The sequence below is a fragment of the Mauremys reevesii genome, linkage group 4, assembly GCF_016161935.1.
Source record: "Mauremys reevesii isolate NIE-2019 linkage group 4, ASM1616193v1, whole genome shotgun sequence".
NCBI classification, from domain to species: domain Eukaryota; kingdom Metazoa; phylum Chordata; order Testudines; family Geoemydidae; genus Mauremys; species Mauremys reevesii.
The window spans coordinates 89,246,007-89,267,401 of NC_052626.1; the positions used below are offsets into that span (position 1 = coordinate 89,246,007).

The 21,395-nt window shown below is 42.0% G+C and overlaps 1 protein-coding gene and 1 long non-coding RNA gene across 7 annotated transcripts in view; one reads left to right on the forward strand and one right to left on the reverse strand.

Moving 5' to 3' along the window:
• Positions 1-21,395, forward strand: part of METTL15 (methyltransferase like 15) — a 199,051-nt gene that overhangs the window by 108,597 nt on the left and 69,059 nt on the right. The window lies entirely within an intron of this gene.
• Positions 2,656-12,653, reverse strand: LOC120404469. Of its 2 annotated transcripts, none has more exons than XR_005598009.1 (3): positions 12,584-12,653; positions 3,459-5,241; positions 2,656-2,794 (listed from the first exon to the last, which is right to left on the reverse strand). It is a non-coding gene; the product is annotated as an uncharacterized LOC120404469 (long non-coding RNA). The 2 variants fall into 2 exon arrangements; XR_005598010.1 differs by lacking the exon at positions 12,584-12,653 and adding an exon at positions 7,779-7,804.

Below are 21,395 nucleotides of genomic sequence, written 5' to 3' on the forward strand. Positions count from 1 at the left end.
TGAGCTTCTAGATGGCAGTGATGGTCAAAGGCTCCTCCACACTGAGGAGAGGTCTCATGTTGGTGTTTTGACACTGCAGCTCTGGGGTGAGCTCTCCACCAATCTTGAGGAAAATTAGTCTTTCGCATCCTGAAGTTTTGCTGCTACTGCTGGTCATCCCAGTTCTTCAGCAGTATCCTTTCCCACCAGGCAGTGCTGGTTGGCTGAGCCCAGAAGCAGTGCTCCACCAAATGAAAATGTCATGCAGAAAGAAGTAATTTCTCAGTTTCCCATCTCCGTCCTCCTCTTCCTCCTCCAAATAATTGTCCAGCATCATGGTGGCTATGCTGGTGGCTGCCTCCTGACTCTTCCAAAGCTGGCTGCTTGACATCTGGGCCATCCTGTTCATATTAATGGCTGCTAGGATTGCAACACTCAGCTGTGTTTCCTTCATGCTGCCTCATAACAGTTTGAAAATGGTGCTGTATTACTAGTGATTAATGGCTCCATGTCTAATCGGCAGCCGGTATTAAGCGGAGTGCCCCAAAGATCGGTCCTGGGGGCGGTTTTGTTCAATAACTTCATTAATGATCTGGAGGATGGTGTGGATTGCACTCTCAGCAAGTTTGCAGATGACACGAAACTAGGAGGAGTGGTAGATATGCTGGAGGGTAGGGATAGGATACAGAGGGACCTAGACAAATTAGAGGATTGGGCCCAAAGAAATCTGATGAGGTTGCAAGAAGGACAAGTGCAGAGTCCTTCACTTAGGATGGAAGAATCCCATGCACTGCTACAGACTAGGGACTGAGTGGCTAGGCAGCAGTTCTGCAGAAGAGGACCTATGGGTTACAGTGGATGAGAAGCTGGATAAGAGTCAACAGTGTGCCCTTATTGCCAAGAAGGCTAACGGCATTTTGGGCTGTACAAGTAGGAACATTGCCAGCAGATCGAGGGACGTGATCATTCTCCTCTATTCGGCATTGGTGAGGCCTCATTTGGAGTACTGTGTCCAGTTTTGGGCCCCAAACTACAAGAAGGATGTGGAAAAATTGGAAAGAGTCCAGCGGAGGTTAACAAAAATGATTAGAAGGCTGGAACGCATAACTTAGGAGGAGAGGATGAGGGAACTGGGATTATTTAGTCTACAGAAGAGAAGAATGAGGGGGGATTGAATGAAAGGGGGTTCCAAAGAGGATGGATCTAGACTGTTCTCAGTGGTAGCAGATGACAGAACAAGGAGTAATGGTCTCAAGTTGCAGTGGGGGAGGTTTAGGTTGGATATTAGGAAAAACTTTGTCACTCGGAGGGTGGTGAAGCACTGGAATGGGTTACCTGGGGAGGTGGTGGAATCTCCTTCCTTAGAGTTTTTTAAGGTCAGGCTTGATAAAGCCCTGGCTGGGATTATTTAATTGGGGTTTGGTCCTGCTTTGAGCAGGGGGTTGGACTAGATGACCTCCTGAGGTCACTTCCAACCCTGACATTCTATGAATCTATAAGCTTAGTGTTTTCCCCTAGGGAATTAGATCAGCAGACTGGGAGTCAAAGGAGATCCAACATAGATGTCATTGTAGGATCAGGGCCTTAATGTGTGATTTTTTCTCAAAGTCCAAAGAGTTCACACCTCACTTCCCTTTTATAGGTCATTGGCCACTGAGCAGGGCAACATCTGCACTGGCTTTTAAAGAACATCAGCAGTTCTTTTGGGTACTCTAGAAATCAAGATGGATATTGGAGTTTCCATTAAAGGGAGTAACTAGATTTACTCTGCATTGTGTCAGTTAAAATTGTAGATAAAACCACAAAAGCAAGAAAATGAAAAGTTAAGCCATCTAACACATCCCTCTCTTCCTCCACCCAGAAACATTCCTCACCACTTGAACTGCTATACACCAGAAAATGCACCATGAGCTAACATTGCAGGTAGATGCCTAGAGGGATTTTCAAAAGCACCAGAGCATATTAGATACCTAATTCCCTGATTGGGTGCATTGAAAATCCCACAAGGTGCCTGTCTGTAATTTAAGGTGCCTAAATACCTTTGAAAATCTGGCCCCACAACCTTAACTGTCTCAATATGGATGCCAGCCTCTCAGCCTGTTCTTTATGATGTTTGTCAAAGATCTGCTGTTCTGATGCAACACAGATATGGAACTAATAGGTCCTCTAGCTGGGAAGAACCAAGGATAGCAGGCTAAAGGCATAGCTGGAGGATTGATGGACTCTTTAGACTGAAACCACAGAACATTGACAGCCACAGTCAGGCAGAACAAGGGAGCCACCAAGCCGGGGGTCTGTCAAAATTGTTCTAGTTCACTGGGTTGCGTATCACAAAAGAACAGTGTTGTAGTGCTCTTCTAAATTATTTATAATGTTTTTCAAGTGTTGCCTCAGAGAACATAAATGGCTAACATAAAACCTGTTATCCATTGGCTACACATTGTACAAAAGTTTTCAACGATGTTGAAAAATGCCTGTTTTTCTTTGGTAAGGAATTAAAAAAATTATATGTTACCAGAAACAGACTCTGACTCTCATTGGATACAAGCTTTCTTGGACTTTCTATGGTCCATAGTTGATAAACAAAAGAAGCCTGAAAAATCATGTCTCACAAATTCAGTTTTCTTAAAGGTTTCATTAACATTGTTTATAACTATTAAAACTAAATCAGTGAACTTGAAAATCTTCAGAAAATTAGTCTTTATTCCTAGATTATGTGCTGTAAATCTGGAGATGATGAAACGCTTTTTTCCTGCTCTAAATGAAGACTGAACCCAGCCTTAATTAGAGATACCCACACCTGAAGTGCAACCACCTGTAGGATAGAAGCACAGCAATTGTTTAATAGAGTACACCAGCACTATATAATTCATAATACTAATATTTACTGAGAATCAACAGGGTTATTGGTGCAGCACAGACATAGAGGAAGATACCGTCCTTATCCCAGGGTTTTGTAATTTAAATCAAATATAGAAAATAGAGTACAGAGTAAAGGCAAAGTGAGAGACACATTGAAGATCCAGTCTTTGAGAAGTACAGTATTTTCTTTCTACAACATATTCTTTCTCTGTCTTTGTCTCTCTTTTGGGGGATTAATGATGAGTTCCACAAAACAGGGAGACAGGGAGAGATTTGAAAAAGGAAAGGGTTAGTGCAGGGGTCGGCAACCTCTGGCACACGGCTCGCCAGGGTAACACACCTAATTCGTTTCATTCTGGATTAAATGTTTATTAGAAATAAATATAAAATTATATTAGATACAGTTGAAACAAAACTTTTAATAGAAGTAATAGTAACATATAGAAATAGTACTAGAAATAATTAAAATAATAGAAGCGAATCAACAGTCTGGCAGAACAGCGTGTGTGTGTGTATATATATATATATTTATATATATGGTGAATTCATATCATTCTGAAATTAAAATACGCCGGTTTGGTTAGGTTAGTGAAAAAAGCATTAGTTTTAATACTTACTATTTTGGTATTGAAAAATCTTCAGTACAAACCAGAGTACTCAGTGTGAGGGATGGAACTGCTTTTGACCAGACACCATCGCGAGGATATCTGGATCGATGTTTGTGATCTTAAGACGAAGATGGGGCTCCACGTCAATAAGATGGTTTCGTTTTTTTTGTTTTGATGCCAACCAGCGCGGAGAATCCGATCTCACACAAATACAATGTGGGAAAAGGCAGAAGATACTTGACAGCTTTGTCCGATAGAGCTGGATATTCAGAGCTAACCCCAACCAAAATGACATCAGTGTATTTTGCTCAAATTTTGTTTTCAGGAAGCTATCTGAAGCCAGCTCCAAGAACTGTTCTTCTTCTGAAGCAGAGAGGTTATTTGGCAATGTTTGAACATTGATGATAAAAGGGTTCCTTATTCATTCAAAGGTGCCTTCCGGTTCAGGGAAATACTTACGAAGATCTTTCTGCAAGCTTTCCAGATGCTGCTTCATGATTTGCAACACATCACTATCAAGTTCATTAGTCAAGTTTATTACTAAGTCATGAAGAGATGGAAAGGAATCCAGTTCACAACCACTAAGACATTTATGCCACAGTTTCGATTTTGCGACCATGGCGCTCACTTTGTCTTGAACATGGAATATGGATATGAGTTTCCCTTGCAAGGATAGATTGAGGTTGTTTAAATGAGCAAAGATATCTGCAAATATATGCTAGTTTGCATAGGCGTTCAGAGGGCGGCCTTTCACAAAACTGATTATTTTCACAGCTTCATCCAGTACTTGCTTTAGATCTGCCTGCATGTTCTGAGTGGCAAGTGCTTCCTTGTGAAGGTAACAAGGAGACGATTTTGCTTCTGCCGCAACAGCTCGAATACATGCAACAACTCCTTTCTTTGAACCAATCATGGCTCTGGCGCCATCTGTGCTTATTCCAACACAACGACTCCAATCCAAGTCATTATTTTTGATAAAGTCATCAATAACTTTAAAAATAGCTTCTCCAGTTGTATGTGTTGGTATAGGTTGTCAGAACAAAATATTATTGTGGACTTCATTATTCAGCTCATATCTGACAAACAACAAAAGATTAGCTAAATCCACATCAGTGGATTCATCCGCTTGCTGTGCATGGTACCGACTCTTTTGTACACTTGACAATAATTGCTGCTTTATGTTTTCGGCCATATCTGTGATTCTACGATGAACAGTGTTATTTGAGAGGGGGGACACAATCTATAGCTTTGCTAGCCTTGTCTCCAATCATCACTTGTACCATTACTTTGGCTGCAGGTTTTACTAATGTCTCGCCAGTCACTTCAGCAGCTCCAGACTATGCAATTAAATATGCCACGCTATACAAAGGTTCCAAAGCTTTCAGATTTTCACCTCCTGTCACATTACGAATTGTTTTCTGGGACTTTGGGACATCTTTGCGCCTATTTTCGAAGAATTCTACAGGTTTTCCCTCATATTCTTTGTTTGCTATTGAAATGGTTTAGGTTGGATGGTTTCATACTTTCATTTGTGAGGGTCTCGTAACAAATCACACATATCATCTCCTCATCTCCAGTCCACGAAAATCCCAGTTTAAGATATTCTTCAACATATTTGCAGGCTTTTTTTGTTTTCTTTGCAACTGATACGTCCAGTAAACTTACAGATGGTTCACACAGTTCACTAATTTTGTCATCACAATTGTCTGATGTAGCCATATCACTGCATTTTTTGGCATAATTATCACTAACATTCATATTTCCTCCATCATTTTCTTTTGTACATTTCAAACTTCCCGTTTTTAACCAGCAATCCATTGTAAATGGGTTTAACAAAAACAAAAAGAGAGAAATTTTGTATATTAATACACACTACTTGCTACGTTCTTTAGATTACTATGAGTAGTTATTCACTTTTATCTTTTATCCATCAGTATGACTTCTGCGCATGCCACAAAGGCAAGCGTATTGCTCGAGCAACTGTAACGCGCACACGTGGTTTGTGTCGGCTCTGCTGTGCTATTAGATGTTACTGAACGTGTTATCATATTAGTTACAAGATAAACCTGTGTGTATTTCTACTGTACATCATTCTTATATATTAAATTTTAGTTAACTGTTTTCTGCTGCTAAAAAAAACAACTATGATAAAGTAAAATAAAAAATTCTGCTGCGTACCCCTTGAAACCTTTTCACGTACCACCAGGGGTACGCATACCACACTTTGGGAAACACTGCAGTAGTAGATGGGGAGCCAGTGGAGATACTCAAAGAGGTAAGTTACTTGATTATTTTGTGGAGGGAAAATGAGTTGAGTAACTGTTTTTTGTATGGACTGAAGCAGTTTGGGAAGGCTGTTTGGGAAGCCAGAGAGGAGGATATTGCATAATCTTATCATGGTGGGACGTTGAGGGTTATAGATAAAATGTAAAATCAACAGCTCACAACTCCATCAGCACACATCCCGTAGCACCATGTCCATCAGCACACATCCCGTAGCACCATGTCATACCACTGTTTTAATACTAACTGAGAGGGAAAATGCTACCCACTTGAATCACCAAAATCACCTCCTGCAGAACTACTCTTTTCTCCTGGATTTAGTATTGCCCTGGCCTGATCTTGCTTTATTTTATGAGATCTGTTAACTTATGCATGATGTGTCATGGCTGCAGACCATTTGCAACATTAGTGGCTGAGTTTGTTTCATGGAAGTTTTATATAAAGAGAATTCCTCACTTGTATTGGTCAAGTCTCTAAGATCTAATGAAAAATAAGGTATCTCTTAAGAATGTTGTAGCTCTACAGGATTTGAAAATTGGTCTGTGTTTACTGAGGCACCACAGTTCTGTTGAAATTGTAGCTGAGGCCATAATACAGGAATATATACATTTGGGGAATAAGTAAATGCCTTCCAGGCCATCAAGACTCATTCCATTTACTGTATTCTGTTCACCTTTCATAACCTATTTTTGGTTTTTGAATGACACTCAAGTGTTTTTTGTCTTAGCAATATTGCCTGATAGGCTATTTCAGTCATTGAAAAAGTGCTTTCTGACATCTGTCCTGAATTTGTTTTCTTTCATTTTCATTCATTACATCTGTTGTACCAATGCCAATTTTAGGATTGTCTCCAGTCAGATGAGTCACTGATTTGGGAATACACAATTTACAGCCATCTTGATCTCTTGAAAATCTTGAGAGAAGTAGCATTCTAGCATTATTTCACAGGGAAATATCACAGGAACAATATTCTCTGCCAAGATTTCAGGTGAGAATGTCTTCTGTAGGCTAGACCAGAATAACAAAAGTTTTGATTTGGTTTGGTTAATATGAAGCAATGAAAAAATATATTTCTTTCCTTCACTAGGGATATTCTGTATCTACAAGTTATACAAAGGCTGTATCTGTTGTATCCTATATAATAGACTAAAAAGGATTGACTTTAATACTATGTGTTTTTTTCTCTAACTACACTTTTATTAATCATTTACCTTTAAATCTGAAACAGAAATAGCCCTACAAATGAAACACACACTTCAGCTTCTTTAGTCTCTCACAGTAAGGCTGGTTTTCAGACCTTACGTTATTCTTGTAGCTCTTTTCTGAACCTTGTTCAGTTTGTCAACATCTCTTTTGAAGTGTGGACATCAGAACTAGACACATTATTCCAATAATGGTCTCACTAATGCCATATACAGTAGTAATATTACCTCCTACCTTCTACGCAACACTCCACTATATACATATCCAAGGATCACATTAGCTCTTTTAGCCACTGCAATGCACTTGGGATCTCATGTTGAGGACTTTTTATTCCCTGACCATGACTCCTATATCCCTGTCAAATTCATTGCTTTCCAAAATGAAGTCCCCCATCCCGTGTGAACTGCATTCTTTGTTCCTACCTGTATAAAATTGCATTTGGCTATAAATAATATCAAAGGCGGCTATTCAGCAGCTGACTCACATCTTAACTAGGAATATTTTCCACACCATTGATTAAATAATATATGCTATTTCCCACATAAGGTGTTAATTTTTTGAATGCTTATACTATTTATGATTTACCATTAACACTTTAAATACTATTAGTAACCCATTTTATTAAATGTTGTCTGGCAAACAATTAAAGTAACCAAATAGGCCACACTACAGTGTTTTAACATTGTTGTAAGCAATGTTGATTGGAAACACCAGAGGAACATACAGCTTGGCAATATCAGGAAAAGGGCCTTTTTTTAATTGAAGTGAAGGTGCCTTGATTATTCTAGCTGAACAACGTATTGATGTGAGTATGGCTCTGTATCAGCTCAGGGGTCTACTCACATGGATCAGCTTGCAGTAACAGGACCTTCCTTATTATCATGGACATTCTAGACTCCAATTATGGATGATATTGTGATGCAGAACATTCATTTAAATACTAGCAAGGTGGAGGAATAAATGTGGAATCAGAAGAAGTGAAACAAACAAACAAAAAACCCAACCCAGTATTTTGGTAGCATTTGTCATAGGATTACCACCTAGATTTTCAATTTACGATTTTATCATACTGCTCATTTCTGATACTGAACCTGCTATGGCACAAAGTATGCAGTGATCTTATGTCTAAATTACTAGAAAGTGAAGCCATTAGACCTATACCAGAATTGAAAAAGTTTTTGATGTAATTTTGCCCAAGCAAATTTGTTTTTTCACCTAGTGTTGAAACAAAAGGGATCTCATGAATTTTTATAGTATTTTGAACAACAGTTGTTTGAAACCTTTCCAGTATGCCAGTCACTTGTGGTAACTGTGAATAACAAGCCAGGATTAATTTTTCCTCACAATGATATAATTCTAAAATACCCAAATACTTTTTTTTTCCCTTGGTGCCACTTCAGATACATCAGTGAAATACCTTCTCTCTGCTGCGATGCTGAAAGAAACGAGCTAACCTGTAAATAACTAAACTGAGGGGCAGTAAGGAAAAATCAATACTAACTTATCTATTGATGTAATAACAAAAACAAATCTACTTTATATATATGAAAATGAATATTTATGCATATAAAAACCTATATATAATTTAATTAGTTCATCTACCCTTTGTACATTACTTATCTTCTGAGGCCTGATTAAGACTTAGAAGTGTTACTTCACCACCACTTCAGTTAGGAGTGTAATTTTTTTTTTCTAAACCAAAATAATTACACTGGTAAACGTCCTAATGTGGATGCAGTTATACTGGTATAAAGGTGTCTTATTCCAGTATAGTTATTTCCCCTCTTCTATGGGAATGGCTACATAGAAGCACCTTTATATCAGTAGAGCTGTCCCTGCACTGGGGATGTTGTATTGCTTTAACATTAGAAATATATTTAAAGTGGTACAACTTTCTATTGTAGACTGTAAGCTTTTCTGGGTGCTCAGCACAACAGGGTCCTGAAGCTGATTAGGCTTCTGGGCCTCACTTTGTAATATAAATTGAAATAGTTGTAAGTACTGTGCTTCTGTTTCTATGCAGTACTGAGAATCAGAATTGTAGTCTTTGTTCATTATTTTTTTTCTTAATATTGGCATTGAGTGTTTTTGAAGTTAACTGATCCAAGGGAACCAATATGATCACCTACAGATACCTCTGAATCAGATCTTGGAAAACAGAAGTTCAGGGCACTCACAGTTTTGGACAAGTGGGTTTCAGACATAGTCATCAAAAGATACTCCATAAACTACCAGATTTCCTTTCCACAATGGATATTTTTTCCAGCTGTGTGTCTAGGATCCCTACAAAACATGCTTAGATGGTAAAAGCAATGGTAGCACCCCTCAAGGAATAAAGAGAACAAAAATATATATATATATTTTCTTCCTAGTCTTGAAATATTCAGGAGGGATGAGAGACCATGTGGATCCAAAAGATGTTTGCAGGTCATTCGAGAAAACAAAACTGAATATGCATTAGTCGAAATCCATCTTAGAAGCTATCTCAAGATCTTCATTTAGCCTCAAAGAGGCCTATGTATACACATCCCTATTAGTCCCTTGGGTTCTTTCATGACCCAGACAATTATCAAATCAAAACATTACTCTTCAGCTGTTTAATGTCCTCAGAAGTATTTACCAAGTGCTAGTTGTCCTGATAACTGTGCTCTTGCAACAGGCTACACAGTCATCCTGAAAAGAATGCCATCCAGGGAGAACATACTGGATATGGATTGTACAATCAGATTATCTCAGATCCATCATCTCCCAATATATTTTCTGAAAAAGTCAGCTCCCTCCCTCTCAGAGCACCTTGGAGTCATCACTGATGCTAATTTGTACAGAATATTGCTCTCCGTGGTAAGAAAGACTCTAATCCACAACATTTTTCTCTTATTTTCTCCTAAGAAAATCCATGTTGATGCTACCTTCCAAAAAAAATAAACTTTAAAAATCCAGGCAATTTTTCTTCTTTGGCATGTTGCATTAACAGTTCATTTTATGACACTTATCATTCACACATCAATAAGGAAATGACAGTAGCACAAAAACTTGTAAAAATAGTCCCAGAGGAATTTTGAGGGTTTATGTACACAATTCGGTTTTTATTCTTTTCATGTTTTCATACACAAAAGATTTCACATCACTTTTTCAATCTGCAATAAGTATCGCATCTAAATATGTAGCTTCCATGTCCAAGGTCTAGTTGCCTATTGTTCAAATTATTCCTTTTTGGTCTAGCCATTCTTATGCTACAAATGCTGCTATTCTTACCCTAGGAAAATATGGATAATACGTATAAGTGACATAGACCATGAAAATGGATTACCTTGAGTTTATGAACAGGTAATTCTATTTTTCTCTTAGTCATAATAATAAACATCATTTGCATTTCAATTTGATCTTGGCCTCTGTGACTCAGCTGTGTCAAGTGTAATATGGAATATTCAGAAGACTAAAAGTAAAATCTGCCAGTGAGTTGCTGACTTAGAATTTAGAGAAGTGCAGAATATAATAATGCATACTGATGTGAAAATAGAGACTCAGGTGGAGGGAGTTTTGTACAGCTTGTTTTTGAGATCTAAGTGGGGAAAAATACAGGATAAGGCTGCTAAATAGATGAAATAGTTGTGACCCTGAGCTCACTGAAGTACTAAAGTGCCTCAACACACCCAACTCGAAACACAAAGATTTAGAAGACTATTATAATAGTGACCGTAATCTTAATATTAGGAATAATCCATAATATTAATATAATTAATTATTTACTCTATTGAGCTTTTTTTTTTTTTTAAACTTTGCTGGCATGGAGAAGATAAAAGCAATTTTAAGGTACAAAGTGTGTGCACATTCTGATGATGGAACACTCTCTGGACTCTTGCTCTGTGTCCATTCCTTTTCACCTTCCTCCAGTGACTGTATATGAAAATTGGTGACTGATGTAATGTTAGAAACTTTATTGAATAGAAGTGATTAGTGCATTGATATATGTAGTCAGAGAACTGTTAGGAATACTCTGCCTGAAACACCACCACAACCAAGTGAAGAGTTCTTCCACACAGGTTGACAAAACACAGGGCTGCCCTAGATTTTGCAGAGCTCTATGCAAACTGATATGCAGGATCCTATCAAGCTCTCTCCCCCATTTATGGCAGGGGTCACTATGTAATGTGGCAAGGCACCTTCTCGGTCTCACCAGCCTCAGCTGCTTTTAGCCTTGGCGAGACAGGCTTGGGTAAAACAGTCCCTCTGGGTTGCACAGGGGAAGTCCGTTCACCAGTCTTTTGTGCTTGTTTTTCTCTCTTATGGGAGGGAATGCAGCCTCCCCTCCTGGTGAGTCTCACTGCTGCTAACCTACTGGCAGCATGTCTCCTCCTCTTCTCCCAACAGGAGAGGGTTTAAAAAGGTCTCAGGAAGCACTTAGTTGGAATCAGTTGATCCTAATTGACCTCCGGTAACTCCCTCTCAGCTGATCCTAATTGATTCTCTGGTATCCCCTTCTCAACTGAACCTGATTGACCTGTAGTTACCCCTCCTCCGTTGATAGGCAGGAGGGCCTTTTAACCTTCTGGGTCTGTTTTCTACACATACACCCCTTGCAGCTGTCTGTCCTGAGTTTATCACAGTAAGTATATCCATGATGCTACTCCATGTTTTCTTTCTGCTTTCCTATAATCACTCGTACTGAAGTAACTGCCTCCTTAGCAGTTAATGAACATGAATGGGCTTTGACTATATGGACCGGAAAACCAGTAGGTGGAGCTTTCCAGATATAGAGCAGCGGAATGGTATGCTGCATGTATCATCACTTTTAATAGCGTTTCAGTCCAGTCCTCTTAAGGCCTAAAAATTATGCAGTCACCTTTCATTTTGGGGGGAGAGGGGGAATTATTCTTTATAAAATATTTTTTGATAAAACAACTGAGAGAGTCCATGCACAGAACAAGACATCCTGTTAAGTCCCTTAATTACTCTGTCAGAGTAGCTACTTGTGACAAACAACTGCAAGAAAGGGCCACCTAAAGATAATATTGAGCTCCCAAGGGAGGCCACCCAGTTTTAATGTGGAGGAAAAGTCTTCAACTCTGATTTGGAACATTTATTAATACACATAGAGTTTGGAACTAGGCCAGGAAGGATACTGGACCATTTATTGGAATGGTTTGTCAAAGGTAATAGTAGGAGACATATCCATATAACCCCTGACTCTGAATCAATAGTGAGTGGAAAACATAATCTGAATTTGTTGGTTTGGCACCTTAGAAAAAGATAGTTGATACATTGTTGATTCCTAAATGTGGGCATGAAAAGGGTATTGTATTCATTAACTAGGTTGTTGAAAGAGAAATAATTTTATTGAAAGCAACTAAAATTTATAGACTGGATGAACAAAGATCAAGTAAGCTGAATTATACATAATTGTACCCTCTGGTACAAGTCCAGGGTATTACCCCACCATTTGTGCCATAAACATTTTTATTGTACATAATATTACCAAGCAAGGCATGTATATTAACATGTATATTTGTTAACACATCTTTTGAGTTAGCAGGACCCATAATTCTGTGAATGAATTTTCCAGGAATCATTGGTACTATCAGTTGAGCTTTCCCACTGTAACAAGGTAATGAATTTCATATTAAAATTAATTATGGAAACAATATTACCCACTGGCTTGGAGAAATTAACAGGCATCTTCTTCCTTAGTTCAGAGCAGCAGAAATTCTTATGAATAACCTTCAGTTTTTCCACAGAAAAGGAAATCTGGTGAAGATGAATCTGTTATGTCAAAATACTCATTTTAAAGAATAAAAGAAACAAATTAATGTTTTGAAATGTATAAGACTCACAGTAAAGCTTATGACAAATACTCAGAAAAGGAAAGGACTGAATAATGAGACTAAGCAATCAAAAGTGCACTGCCTATGTATATATATTTATCCGGTACTTCTATTCCTGTTAATAAAGGGGACCACACAGAGGGTGACTACAGTACGTTTAAAACAGGATGATTGTCTTCTGGTTTGTCTTCATGCTCTACCACAATAATGGTGATCTTATTCCTACAGTGGTCTAAAAAAATTGGAAAGCAGACTACATTGGAGAGAAGGTTAGTTTTCTGATTAAAAAAAAAAAGTACTAGGATTAAACACTTTTACCCACTACCCCCCAAAGTGGTGGTTTATTGAAATCTGAAAAGATTAAAGATTGTATTAAATATTATGGTCTGGTTGCAGTTGCTGAATACTGATAAATTATGATATAGCTTGCTGTGTTTCCCCAGCGTTTTTCTGTTTATAGTGCATTAATATTTTCATCCTTTACTCAATAATATCTAGGAAGCAGGAAAACTAATTCTTCAAGTAGTGTCCCTATGGATGCTCCACCCCAGGTGCACATGCGCCTCTCAATCCCTTGATCGGAGATTTCTAGCTAGCAGTGCCTGTTCGGCCTGTTCATGCACCCTGTGCCTCTTTGTGGCAGACCCTCTTCACTTCTGTTAAAAGTTAGTTTAGCTTAGCATTTTGTTAGTGTTAGTATGGTTGGATATTTTAGCTGAGGGACTGTTTTTTCCTCTTTTTTCCCTGTGAGTTTTGTCTTGTCCTGGCTGGGTGTGCCTGGTTCCTCAGGCTTCAAACATTACCTCTCCTGCTGAGAGGCCATGTCAATGAGCAGCAGACACTCCAAGTATGTCTGGTGCCCAGGAGAGTCCTGTATCTCCCAAAAGTGCTCCTTTTGTTTAGCCCTTAAATCAGGGGTAGAAAAACTTTTTGGCTCGAGGGCCACATCGGGGTTGTGAAACGGTATGGAGGGCTGGGTAGGGAAGGCTGTGCCCCCCCCAAACAGCCTGCCCCCTATCCACCCCCTCCCATTGACTGCCCCCTGACTGCCACCCTCAGAACCCCCGACCCATCCAATCCTCCCTGCTCCTTGTCCCCTGACCTCCCCCTCCCGGGATCCACCCCCTGGGACCCCACCCCCTATCCACCCCCCCCGGCTTCCGACCCCTAACTGCCCCTAATCTGCCCCCCCCCCCCGGATCCCTGCCCCTTTCAGAATGTGGCCCTGTGAACATGGGCGAAGGACTCAGGAGGAGCAGGGGCAGCCACACAGCCGGAGAGAAGTGGCGGTTTCCCCTTCAAAGCACCACTTCTCTCCGGCCGGCTACGCGGCCGCCTGGTGCTCCTCCTGAGTCCTCTCCCTGCGTTTCCCACCATCCCGCCACCTGCACTGCCCACCTGCTCCCCTGCCCCCACAGTGCAGCCGCTTCCCCACATGGGGGGGGGAGTGCCGGTGCTGAGCTGCCCGAGTGCCTGGCCCTGGGTCCCCCTGTTGTTGGTGGGCCCGTGCTAGGGCACCCTGTGTTCACTTGTAAATCTGCCCCTGAGCCGCACAGCCTGGCTGGAACCAGCCCCGTCGCCTCGCTGCCAGCATGGCTAGCTGAGACTACAGGGGAGGGGGGGACAGCAGGGAAGGGGCGAGGGACAGCCGGGAGTTCAGGGGCCAGGCAGGATGGCCCCGCGGGGCGTAGTTTGCCCACCTCTGCCTTAAATCCAGGGCTAGGAAGAGCAGCGAGATAAAGCTCAGACTATTAACAATGGAATGTTCCCTGCAACCACCCTCTGATCCAGGTCTGAAAACCTCCCCATACATCTGTCCCCAGACAGGCCCAGTGCCATGGCCACCATAGGACATGCTTCCCCTAAGAAAGGGAGGCTTTTGGAGCACTCTGAGAAGACTCCCAAAAAGAGGAGCTTGGACACTTTGTCTAAGGAGCCAGCTGCAAAACAGACCAGTCCCTGGTCTCTTGGAGTACTGTGGAGGCCAAGGACTCTTCCTGTGGTAGCAGGCCTGCGAAGCCCCAGAGCTCTAGGGAGAGGAGAAACAGCTCCAATAGGACACCTGTACTCTCCGCCAATAAAGAGAGAAACAGAGTACCATCAAGCTTGGCCCTGTCATCAGCACTGAAGTATTGTGCTCTGCCATTGGTGCAGTCGCCCGCCTTAACCCAGCCATTGATACCAATGCAAATAGTTCAGCTGGGGTTGCCTGTACAAGTGGTACCCTCAGTACAGGCAAGCATTAACGCCTAACAAAGCCTGTGGAATGCTCAGTGATACTGGTACCGTTGGTTCCAGCCACAGCCACTTTCACTGTGGTGTCAGGACGTAGGTCCTTTCTGGTACTGCAAGGTGTTGGATGAACCAGAGTCCCTGTTGCTATCAGATACCAAGCGTCCCACAGTACTGAGACCTTAGTCTCTGAGTGGCCCTTCCCTGGTACAGGACTCTCTTCCATCATCATTGACTGCCCCCCATGAGAGGACGTGAAGGAAGATTCCTTCAATTTCCTCCATTTCTGTTAGGGATTCTCCTACACACCCCTCTGGAAATCCACCTTCACCCAAGTAGGACTTTGCAGCACATCAAGTATGGTGGAATACCCCTTCACCTCCATGGACCCTCACAATGGTCATATTGGGGCATGTGGGCTGCCTATCAGCAACAGTTCAACAAATCACTAATATCATCCTGAATGGATACCAGGGTTCCACATCCTTCCTCTACCTTTTCAATGCAGGAGGAGAGGTTTGAGGAGTTAGAACTTAAGTTAAATGAGGAGGTCACCCCTGAAGGTCCAATTACGTCATCATCGCTGGATGAGGCACTTATGCCTCCCCTTCCTTCTATCACTGATGATCAGATAATTCCAGGACCTCATTAGAAGGATAGCGAACTCTCTGCAGATCTCTCTGGACGAGGTCCAAGACCAGCAGCATAAGCTGCCTGACATTTTGCAGTCAACAACACCCTCCAGGGTGGCACTCCCTAATAATGAGGCTCTCCTGTATCCATCTAAGATGGTATGGTAGATGCTGGCCACTATTCTACCAACATGCAAAAGAGCGAACAAGAAGTTTTATGTGCCTTGTAAGGAGAGTGCCTTTTTTTTGTTTTCCCACCCATCCCTAAATCTCAGTTTGAGGATGCTGTGAATTAAGGGGGAGACAGCACATTTCCAGGACTACCCCCTATAAAAAAGACCAAAAGCGACGGGACCTCTTAAGATGAAAATTGTACTCATCCACAAAGTTGCAGTTCTCTTGGTACCAAAGACCCATGGAGCCTCCTCCCAGAAAGAGAGACAGATTTCAAATGAGAAGCATCTAGCTGCCCTCCGTGATCATCCAGGTATCATCCATATAGCAATTTTGAGAGTTTGAATTATCCCGTTCCTCTCACTTTACAGTTGTGCCCCACCTCCCTCCCTTTGGGTATTGCATTATCCATTTTCACCAGGCTTGGGAGTGGATCACCACAGATCAATGAGTCTTGGAGGTCATAACATCAGGCTACACCATTTAGTTTTTGATGCTACCTCCCTTCCACCCGCCTTCCCATCCTTCTTCAGGGACCCATCTCATGAGCTTCTACTACGGCAAGAGGTGGACTGTCTCCTCTGTCTAGGATCTGTAGAGCCAGTTCCTTTCCCTTATAGGGGTAAGGAGTTCTACTTAAAATACTTCCTAGTACCAAAGGAGGATGGAGGTTGGAGGCCCATCTTGGATCTCAGACAGTTGAACAAGTTTGTGAAGCCCCAAAAGTTCAGGGTGGTGACTCTCTCAACTATAATTCCTGCTCTAGAGGAAGAGGATTGATTTTTGTCCCCTACCAACAAGATGCCTACTTCCATATAGCCATTCACCCATTGCATAGGAAATGCTTTCTATTCACTGTGGGCCAAGATCATTTCCAGTACTGAGTTCTCAAAGATTCTAGCAGTAGTGGCGGTTTATCTTCGACAAGAAGCAATTCTTGTCTTTCCATACCTCAGCGACTGGCTTCTCAAAGGCCATTCTTTTGAGGCAATGTTGTCAGCCACTTGAAAGGCCCTTACTCTATTCTAAGAGTTAGACCTACGACTAAACGTAAAGAAATCTGTGTTTGTATCAGAGCAGGGAATTCAGTTCATGGGGGCATACTTGGACTCAGTGACAGCCAGAACATACCTCCCTGTAGACAGATGTGTGATTCTGTCAGGACTGGTAAGGACAATTCAGGGAAGCCCTCAGGCATCAATAAAGAACTTCACCTCCTTGACCATATGGCAGTGTGCATTTTTGTGACCAATCATTCAGGGTTACACCTCTGCTGTTTCCAAGGTTGGTTGAAAATTGCCTAATCTTTGATCAGGGACACCTTGGACAGACAGGTGGCAGTCCCCTTTCATGTAAAGAACTCTCTGAACTGGTAGAAAGAGCAACTTCATGTCTGTGCAGATGGCCCGGTCTGCTGCCCAACCCCGTCAGTGACTCTACTAACCGATGTATCTCTGTTGGGGTGGAGAGCCCACCTCAGTGCTTTCATGGTTCAGAGCAGAAGTTTGGCTCACAAGTCCAGACTCCGCATCAAATTGTTGGAGCTCAAGGGCGATCAGGAACACTTGCCTCCATATGCTGCCTTTCATCAAAGATAGAGTAATCGGGGTCATGACGGACAGCCTGTCTTGCATATTTTACCTCAACAAACAGGGAGAAGCAAAATCCCCTTCCTTGTGTGCTGTAGCTATAAAGCTCTGGAACAGGTACATAGCCAGCTGTATCAAGATTTCAGCAGCCTACCTTTCTTGTATCTGGTACACCACTGCTGATGCCCTCAGCAGACATTTCTCCTGCAGCTACAAAAGAGAACTGGATACTCAGGTCTTCCAGGACATATTCTAGAGATTTGGATGGCCAGAGATTGATCTTTTTGCCACCTCCAAGAATAGGCAGTGTCCTCTCTTCTGTTCAAAGAAGAGTCTGGGTCACCACTCCCTGGGGGACACCTTCCTTCTACCATGGAAGAGGTATCTGTTTTATGCCTTTCACCCAAAACTTCTAATCTAAGGGTGATGAACAAGGTCAGGCAGGTCAAGACCGGAGTTATTCTCTTAATACCAACCTGTCCAAGACAAGCTTGGTACCCTTACCTGCTTCAGTTCTGTGTCCAACCACTGATCAAGTTAATGACCATTCCCCATCTCTTGTCTCAGGATGCAAGTCAAGCGCTCCACCCTGAACTGGGAGTTCTGTGTCTCAAAGCCTGGTTTCTGGCTGGTTCATGGGAATAGATGTCTCCTGCTCTACAGATGTAGAGCAGGTGTATTACACAGTAGGAAGACATCAGCCTGTACTACCTTCAGAAATGGAGAAGATTCATCCACTGATGCAATTGTCATTACTTCCAGCCTGAGTTGGTTCCACTTTCTCATATCCTGGATTACTTCCTGGAACTGAAGACATCTGGGTTTTCAGTCAACTCGGTCATGTTACACCTGGCTGCCATATCAGCCTTTCATCCCCCAATCGAGGGATTTCCTTTTTTTCTCACCCTGTATCATCCAGATTTGTCAAAGATTTGAGTAATTTGTTTCCCCATATTAGATACCCCACTCCTTCCTGGGACTGCAACCTGGTTCCCAACCACCTTACGAGACCTCCATTTGAACCAGTGGCTAATTGATCCCTTCTTCATTTATCTATAAAGACAGCCTTCCTAGTTACCATCACATCAGCCTGTAGGATAGAGGAGATTGGAGCTTTGATGACAGATCCCTCATTTACCATATTCTTTTGTGATAAGTTCTCCTTACATCCATGTCCTAGGTTTCTACCCAAGGTTACTTCAAATTTTTATCTTAACAAATCAATCCATCTACTGGCATTTTTTCCAAAACCTCACAGTTCTTAGCAAAAATCCTACTTCCATTCTCTGGATGTTAGAAGGGCCTTATCCTTCTACTTGGATATGACTAAACAATTTAGGAGATCACCTACACTTTTTGTATCCTACGTGGTGTTACCAAATTTACCCATTACTTTGGGGTATGCTCATTTATTTGGGTTACTCTTCTGGGGAAGGGGATTCTGTAATTCTATCAATGTACTGCTTGTGTCACTTGTGTTTTCCTATGGAGCTCTACTTCTCCCTTCTGCAAGTCCCCTCCCAATGGAGCTATCCTGCAGGACCTAGGTTCCCCAGGGCTGGGTTTCTCCAGCCCCAAAACTGGATGAACACACCCACACCTACACATACATTAACAGAGCAAGTCTGAGCGGACTGGGTCAATCAGCACTGTCAAGCTGACCCATTATATGTCTCTGGACTCACTGGGCTGGATGAAGCAGCACTTTCAAGCTGCCTCTCCTTATATGCCCCTGGGCTCCATGGACTGGGTCAAGCAGCACTTTCAAGCTGTTACCCTTATGCGTCCCAGATTCAGCACGTCCCTATCCCCACTCTCACATCAAAATTGTACTGGCAGTAACCTACTTGATGAGCAAACCCCACAGTATTTTGGGTACTGCAGGGATCTTTAGCTTAGGTAAAAGAAGTGTTGCTGTAGAGTGAATGGGGGAAGCTAAAAACACAAAAGAGTAAAGTTCAGCAAGAGAGAGAGAAGCAACCAACTTAACCATAAAAGTTATTTATTGAATAATACTGATAACTACACAAGGAAGACTAAACCAACACAACATACATTATTAATGCTTAATGCCTAAGGTAGAAAGGAAAATGAAAAGAGACAGAGAGAGAAAGAGAAGGGGATCTCACCGCTCCCTGAAGCTTGAACTTGTCGGAGTTCCCAGATGATGCTGGTAGCTGAGGGTCCTGAGGGCAGGAGACAGGCAGAGTCCCCAGCACGATCAATCAGGAGAAGATGGAGTCCCAGTGGAACTGAGGCACAGTTTGGATCTAAGCATCAGAACCCCGACTAGAGGGTGAGTAGGGATTTTTGTAGAGAAAATACAATTGTTCAAGGGAGAACAATAGATTTGTTTATAGGTAAGCTGATGACTCAAGGGTTTTCTTTAGACTAGACAATAGGAGCTGGTCACTCTTGGCTATGGGTGTTATTTTCTTCCAGGGAGCTCACAATGCAACTAGGCTGCTTCACTATTTGGATATCAATTAAGGATTCATTACTAGAATTGGTCTGATAATTGCTGAGCTGGGTGTGTGCAGACATCAGTTCATTAGCATCTGGATTCCCATGTTGCAGTGCTTCCCTGCTTTTTCTGGTCCCAGAATTCAGTGTGGTTCTCTGTTCTCCATTCTGTATGTAAGTTGAGATGTCTTCCTGTCCCATCTTTCATGCAGATAAGACTAGGAGAGTTGTCTCTGCTCTCCATTCTGTATGCTAATGGAGATGTCTTAATCTTGTCACCCTTGTCAGGAGGGGTCTAGGTGTGTCTCCCAACGCCCTTCACTGCTCTCTGCAAGTTTTTTTCTCTGATGGGTTTTGGTTTAAGCAGAGGCTGGGGAGAGGGAATGTCTTTCATGAGTCAGGCTGGATACTGCACCCTGGTTCCCCAAGAACACAGAGGTGTCTGGTATCAGTGGAGAGGTCTAAGGGGGCCCCATTTCTACTCAAAGACTTTCTAAATGGATATCAGATTGTATCTATACCTATTATGAGTCTGCAGTTAGTCAACTCCTTAGGGAGTGAGCGCTCATTCAGCCAGATCGCAAGTGAAATCTCTGGCATTTTTGAAGAATATACTAGCTTCTGAGGTATGTAGAAATGCTCCTTAGACTTCAATCAGTGCGTTTTTCAAAGCATTACGCCCTGCTCCTTGCAACCAGATCCAATGCGGCACTTGGCACTGCAATATCATCTCCAGTTCTGGATCCTGCTCTGAAGCCCTCTCCTCCTTCTGGCAATGCTGTGTGGAAGTCACCCAGAGTGGAGCACCCATAGGGACGTTACTAGAAGAGGAAAGTGTTACTCATCCTGTGCTGTAACTGTAGTTCTTCAAGACTTGTGTCCTTGTGGGTGCTCCACTGCTCTCTGTCCTTGTCTGCTTCAGTTGTCCCTTAGGAGGATGGTTGGGTAGAGAAGGAACTGAGGGAAGTTCTCCTGCAGACTCCCATATAGCCTCGATGTCTGCCATGAGGAGGCATAGGACTCATGCATGGGCCAAACAGGTGAAAGCTCCACTCAAGGGTTGGAGAGGCTCATGCGCACCTGCAGTGGCACACCCATGGGGGGAGAACTACAGTTATTGTACAGGGCAAGTAGCATTTCCTTTTTCTACCTTCTCTATACACTATTTATTACTCAAATGCAAGAGTTCCACATATTTATGACCAGTTCATACCAGCTTTGATTCTGTGATTGAGTTTAGAAGCTAGTTTTCATAACAATGCACAGGTATACTGCAATTTGGACCTACATAGGGCCAACAGATCTGAAATTACTTTATAATTAATTACAGTGGCACTGAGATATAGGTAGGTATTAAATACATTTTACAGGGAGATGACCTAGGGCAGAAAAAATTGAAGTGACTTACCTGAAGTGTCATGCCAAGTCAGTGTCAGAGTTGTAACTAGAATCCAGGAATCGGGATTTTCCTGCTCTTATGTCTATGCCACACTCTCAACTTCCTTAAGTAAAATATCAGTTTAAAAACACTACAATCTTTTATTATTA